Source organism: Sciurus carolinensis, chromosome 3 (assembly GCF_902686445.1).
Source record: "Sciurus carolinensis chromosome 3, mSciCar1.2, whole genome shotgun sequence".
Taxonomy (NCBI): Eukaryota; Metazoa; Chordata; class Mammalia; order Rodentia; family Sciuridae; genus Sciurus; species Sciurus carolinensis.
In genome coordinates this window covers 11,232,485-11,239,058 of record NC_062215.1, presented here as the reverse complement: position 1 = coordinate 11,239,058, position 6,574 = coordinate 11,232,485, and positions in this window count along the sequence as shown.

The window sequence follows — 6,574 nt, the reverse complement described above, 5'->3', positions numbered from 1 at the left end:
ACCCTGGAGGCGGAGGGGAAAGGTTTGTGTTTAGAGAAGAAGCTTCAGGGAAGAACGAGAAAAAGCCGATACAAGTTTTCAGATGAAACGCAAAATCCCCCAGTGGCTCTTGGGGAAGCAGGAGAGCTAGTCATCTATGGAACTGACTGAGTAAGGAAAGTTCAGGGTAGAAGAAAGGAACAAATTAGAAGTGGGGGATTAAATTGAGCGATTGGAACATGAAGAATAGGGACCCTTTTTACAAATTTAGAATAGTAACTAAAAAATAAAAAAAACCAAACAAACAAAAACAAAACTCTTGGGAAATTAAATTTGATGACCAAAGGGAAAGAAAGCTAGAAACTTACAAATTTCCTTGAGACGGGAAGAGTTTACAGATGAAGGGAATTTTGACATGGAAAATCTATTTTTGTTTTTCTGCCCAACCTCCTGCTGTGTGTAAAATAACAAATGATGCTTCTCAAATCCCAGGTTGAACTTTTCTCGGTTGAAAGACGCCTCGTTACTGTTTCACTATTTATAAAGTAAGGCTTTGTGGGTTCAGTCTTACTCAGGCTGAGCAAATGGAGAATCGGCCTCCGGAAAATAATTCAAACCAGTTAAATCGAGACACATATAGGGCACACATAGTGTCTGTGAGAAGTTTTAAGATGACCCCCAAAACAACCAACACCCCTCCAAACTGGTTTAATTGTAAAGAATTAAAAAATAGACCTAAGAATCAAACAGATGGAGATAAAAATATTGCCTTTGTTACTCATAAAGCCCTATGTCACGAGGCACGCCTTGGATCTGGCCAAAGGGCTTATTCATGGTCCCGTGGATCAAACTGACATTGCTCATCCAAACCAGAGGCCTCACTGGGACAGAGGATCCTGTCCCAATAATCCTCTGGATGGCCAAGAACAAAGGAGAGCACACAGAGAGCACAGGTTTCCTACAGGGGGCTGGTTCTTCCAGGAGAGGGCAGGGATGCGGAGCTCAGCAAGCTCCCATCCTTTACCAAATTCCTGGATCAGGTAAGTCACCTCCTCTTCCCCCGGGGGGCGTCCTGGAGGAAGGCAGAGTCCTGAGGTAGAACCCTAACTGAAGCCCTTCCCCTGGAGTCGAAATCAAGTACCCCATCCAGAGACCAGGCACTGTGTTGGACGCGGGATAAAAAGGCAAATCTCAAACCTGAGGATCCCAGGAACTTAGGGTCTAGCACCAGAGAGAAGAAATGTCCTGATCCCGGAGCAGAAATAGATGTGCGCAGGAGGGCAGGTGGTCCTCAGCGTCGGTGAGGGAAGCGGAAGGAACTGAAGGTGGAGGCCGTTGGCACCAGGAGCCTCCGCCAGCTCTGCTGAGGAAGGCGGCCGTCATTGGAGAGTCGGTGGGAGGCAGTGGAAATGTCCTGGGCGCAGGAGCGACCAGCTGGGTTTAGAGAGCAGGTAGGACGGGTCGGGATGAAGGAAGCGAAGGCCTGAATCAGGCAGCGTCCAAGAGGAACGCCGGAGACGGGACAGTGTGAGGATAGGACCTGGGGAAGGGAAGGCTGACTCGGAGTCCCAGGTCGTGGCAGAGGACAGAGCCGCCACCCATCACCTCCATGCAGCTCAGCCTCTTGGATGCCAGGCGTAATGCCCCAAGCACGTGGGCGAGGCAGGCGCGGTGGTGCAGGCTGTAGTTCCAGCCCCTGTGGAGGCTGAGGTGGGGAGGCTGAGGCAACCTTGTCTCTGGAACCCCTGAACTTGACACCAGTCTGGGCAACGTAGCAAGACCCCATCTCAAACAAAACAAAACAAGACGGGAAGGATAAGGGGACGTTAAAGGACGTTGCAGGACAGAGGAGACGTCAGTGAGTTTGTTTTGAGATGTGTTGAGCTTGATGGGTTGGAAATATCCGTGCTGCCTCAGGAGAGAGTTAGAGATAAACCGAGAGCCAGTGTAGACCAAAGCAAGAAAGGAGCGTTTGCTGTGTCATGAGCCCTGACTTGGGGACGAAAGAGAGTGGTCCTGGTTCTTGTCCCCGCATAGCCTGCAGTCCACCCATCCAGTTCCCACCAGCCCTTGACCCTCATCCAAATGAGTTCCCAGGTATTCCGGGGGATCCCAGAGACCAGCCTACCCCTGCCACTGCCTGAGGGTATCTTCCCACTCCTGCTCAGCCCTGCCCTCACCAGCTCTAGTCCTGTGACCTGAGAAGCAGGTCCTCCCGGGGGCAGCAGGGGCAGGTGCAGGCTGGGACTCTGGACAGGGCTTTGTGCGCACTTTGGGTGGCGTTTGTCTCCTGCAGCTGAGAAGTTTCCTTGTGTCTGGAGTTCCATGATAGCTCACGGGGCTGCTGCTTGTAAGGTCTCTCCTTGGCGCAGGGGGTCCGTTCCCCCAGTTTCCTCTTTCAACCTTTGGCATCTCCCTATTTCTCTCTGGGTGCCACGCTGTTTCTGTCATGCTAGTGATGAACAGAAGACACTCCCATGCCAAGGAGGGACAATGGTGAGCCCGCAGCCCACGGCTCCAAATGCTTGGTTACTTAAATGGTTGCAACGAAGTACAATGGTGATTCTCAAGAGCTGGACAGAGGCAGATGCCCCTGGAGAAAAGCGTCTCGGGCAGAGATTCCTAAACACTCCAGGTTCCCAGAGTCCTCAGCGTCTTAGTTATTCTTTCAAAGCATCACAGCATCCTGAAGGGAAAGAATCAGTCCTGTGTAGTAAGCAGTTGGCTCCCAAGATCGTAATAAGTATTCATGTCCTAACAACTTAGCAACCATTTTAAAAATGCATATCAATAGAAAGACAATATATTTTAATTTGGCTCTTACACCCCGAGGTTTCTTACTAGTGATAAGCGTCATTGTGGCGTACTGCACAACTGCCCCGAACCAAGAGCCAGATTGAACAGGGCCACCCTCATTTCCTTTTCCCGTCAAATTCCACGGGGCACCATTTCCATGCTTATTTATCTATTTTTAAAATCATATCAGCGACCCCAAACCCAACTTTGCCAAAACAGAACATCATCAAAAGGAATGCAGTGACGTAATGCTGAAACTGTCAAATACCTCCAACCAGGAATTCTCAGTGTCCAGCAGATGTCCACTATCACGGAGTTTCCCTGGAGATTTCCAAATATTCCAGAGCACTCTCTCTGAGTTCGCTGCTCTGCCCTGGGGCACCTCCATGCGTTGAGGGTGTCCGAGAAGACCCGTGGAGGATGTTTGAAGGGAGGTAGCAACAATGAAAGAACAGTCAGGCAGCAAGGGTTCCTGCAGGAACCTTCCAAACACAGCAACGGCAGTTTAGAGGAAGTCTTATTCATGAAAGAATAAGGAATGTTTGAGCAATTTATTGTATTTCTAGACACATTATTTTATACGTATATATTTATCTCAACATAGCTATTTCTATCTCTGTTGATAGATATGTTGATATATTGTAATGTACCTCTGTACATCCCAAGGAACATAGTCTATGTATTCTCTGTTAAGAATTTTATCTATCCATCCATCCAACCACCCATCCATCCACTCACCCATCCATCCACCCATCCATCCATCCATCCACCCACCCATTCATCCACCCACCCATCCATCCACCCACCCATCCATCCACCCATCCATCCATCCATCCATCCATCCATCCATCCATCCACCCACCCACCCATTCATCCACCCACCCATCCATCCACCCACCCATCCATCCATCCATCCATCCATCCATCCACCCACCCATTCATCCACCCACCCATCCATCCACCCACCCATCCATCCACCCATCCATCCATCCATCCACCCACCCATCTATCCACCCACCCATCCATCCACCCACCCATCCATCCACCCACCCATTTATCCATCCAACTATCCACCCATCCATCCATCCACCATCTGCCTGAACACACACAGGTGCTTATTTTCTTGCTGTTGAAGGGAGATAAGAAAGGAAATTCACTTGCAGGAGCCTCAGCCTGTGCCCAACTCAGACGGTGAAACCTGATTTGTGGCAGAACCAGTGAGCGTGATCTTAGATGTTCTTCCAGCAGTATTTGTCAGCCTGGGAGCAGGAACAGAGAAAATGAATGGTTGGCTTCGCTCAGGGTCAGGGATTTGTGGCAGAGGATCAAGAGGTTGGAAGGTGTGAAGATTTCAGGCGCTCTCTGCCCTCATCTCAGAGCACAATCCACGCAAGGGAGGGGTTGGCAGGCGGTGTTGTGGCTTCAACCATGATGCTTGGTAGTTGGTGGCCCACTGTCCCCATGACTGCCCAAGGTCACCCACAGACTGAGGATGTCACTGCTCCTTCTGACCCTAAGTTGGTGTGGGGAGTGTGGCCTGGCTCTGGACAGAGGCCTCAGGGTCCCTGGGATTCATCTCAGTCCCTCAAGGGAGCACACTGGTGGTAGATTTGCCTGAAACTAGTGACACAGTGAACACAGAATTTTTCCTCCCGTTCTATCAGTTTTGCACCAACAACATGACAAATGGACTTTTTAATCTTTATTTTTTGTCAATATACAAAGCACATTATGGCAGGTTGGCTTCCACCAGGACTTCCGGAGACCTCTGCCTGCTGATGTCCATGTCCTTGTGTAATGAAGTGTGAGCCGAAACTAGGGACTTAGGGCTAATGGATAGCAAAACGGGAGAAGGAATAGGATGTCACTTCTGAGACTGGGACGTAAGAAATGTGACTTCTGTCTCTTTTGTCCTCTCTTGTTTGGTAGAGAACTGTCCTATGCAGGGGCCCACGTGGCACAGAAATGACTTTTACTTTTAGTCAATGGCCGGAAAAGCACTGGGGTTCTCAGCCAAGCAGACTGCAAACTGCCAGTGAGTTGGAAAAGGATTCTCCCCAAGTCAAACCTTGAGATGACACCCCCTCCCAGGTGGCAGCTGGACTGTGGTGTCCAAATGACACCGAGAGAGTCTACGTTGTGCCTGAGTTCCTGACCCACAGATACTGTGAAATAATCAACGGTGTTTTAAGCCATTAAGTTGTGCAGTCATTTGTTATGCACCAGTGGATAAAAAAATACACACATATACCACAAAAACTCTAAGGTGCTATTACTTGTAAGGCGCCCACTATTTCATGTCCCCTATATAAGAAACACTCCTGCCAACATGATCTATCACAAGATGGATAACACACTGTGGATAGGACATGGCCTAATTTCAGAGACACTAATGTGTGGGGAAAAAGTGCATCTCAGAATCAGTGACACTCTGACAGGTGTAATCATCACACACATAAGTTTTATGTCATATCTTTTATTTCCTGCATGATTTATTATGGATTTCGTCTCAGGTTAAATGTAATTTTTTCCCCATCCATTTTTATTTGAGTAGGCAGGACAAACTCATGGCAAAGAATTCCAAATAGTACAGGTGCATGTAGCATTCTTACCGGTTTCTGTATGATTTCCAGGAAGAGTCTATGCATACCTATGCATTCCATCTTTTTTTTAAAAAAACCAATCTACACTGTTCTGCATCTTGCTCACTAAAAATTATATCTCTTGGAAGTATTTTAATAATTCGACATAAACATCTTCTCCAGACTTGGTAATGGCCGTGTAAGAACTGTGGAAGTCTTCTTCCACTGTTTTTCTAGCGTCAGGTTTTTGAGGCTGAGAAGTTGACATTATCATGATTTCTCCAACTATTGTTCCCCTCTGAAATCTGTTTAGGGTCTTCTCTTTATCCATGGTTAGTAAAATTCTGTGATGGTGTGCCTTGATGTAAGGATACTGTTGTAATCTTAGTTATCTAATCCTTAGGAAAAGCCTCCAGGATGGTATCACCATTTTACAGTTTAGGAAAGGGATTTCTTGGAAGAGCCAGGATTAGGATCTATACCACTGATTCTCCATGTTGAGCCCTTTGTGTGTTATACTGTGTCCAAATACTAAACTCATCTCTAATTTTCCCTCTTCTGTTTTGTCTCATTATAGTTATACACTTGTTATTTTTATTTCAAATAGCAATTTTGTTTTTGTAAGAAATCACAGACTCATCCAAGTGCTCTGTACAAAACAGTACAAAAGGAGGAGGTCAAAATGACTTGGTAAATTCTGTTAATATCTTACTAAGTTCCTCTCCAAGAACCTCCCCACCGCACACACATAGGTGTAAGTTAAATCCAATTGTTCTCTATGTGCGCGTCCCTAAACTACTTATTAAATACAGTAATATTTCACCAATCTCTTTCCAAGTCGATAAATGCGGATCATCACTGGGAATGAATGCAGAGGGTTCCTTTGTACACAGTATCCCTCTGTCCCCAAGCTGCAGTTCCATTTTCTGTGGTTTCAGTTATGTGAGGTCAACCACTGTCCGAAAATATTAAATGGGAAATTCCAGAAGTAACAATTCATGTGTTTTAAAGTGCACACTGTTCCGAGTATCACAATGAAATCTCACGCTGTCCCACTCTATCCAGCCAGGATGTGGATCACCCTTCTGTCCAGGGGATCCATGCCGTAGATGCTGCCTGCTGTTAGTCACTTGGTAGCTGTCTTGTTATCAGATTCTCTGTCACACTACTGCAGTGCTTGTTGCTAGGGTTTAGTAGTATCTGGTTGAGTGTCGTGG